Here is a 509-nt window from a genome sequence, read left to right as displayed (position 1 = left end):
TCATGTGGTGACTTTTCTAGCTTTTGATGACGGAGGAAGACCTCAGATGCCTCTCAACCAGCGACATTGCGTAAGTCTGTTATATGACTTCCTTACTTGAAGACTTATAAACTTAAAGCAAGGTTTTGGGCCCACATCGCCGAATGACAAGTGATCCGAAGTCAACTTAACCACTTGGCATAGGAGGACAATTGTTTCTTTATAAAATCTAATAATAGTCGAAAACCTGCCATTATTTCAACTACAGGAGTAAAACTCATGATTTTTCACTATTTCGGGAAACAAAACGAAACTGGTCCCTGCCACTGAAGTTTAACACAACCGCTGAAGTTTGGCGTGTTTACTAGGGTTTTAAGAGTGTAATAGTTTGTTGTATTTGACAGGAATACAGAGGAAAAACTATAACCGTAGATATTTAATCATTTAATACCAGTAATGTAGTTGCATATCGAGGGTTCAACGCAATAAGGGCGTATCTACATATAATAATCATATGTAGATACGCCCTT

This window comes from Mercenaria mercenaria, chromosome 6 (genome assembly GCF_021730395.1).
Source record: "Mercenaria mercenaria strain notata chromosome 6, MADL_Memer_1, whole genome shotgun sequence".
NCBI classification, from domain to species: domain Eukaryota; kingdom Metazoa; phylum Mollusca; class Bivalvia; order Venerida; family Veneridae; genus Mercenaria; species Mercenaria mercenaria.
The sequence above is the reverse complement of the archived record's forward strand: the minus strand, read 5'-3'. Positions refer to the sequence as shown.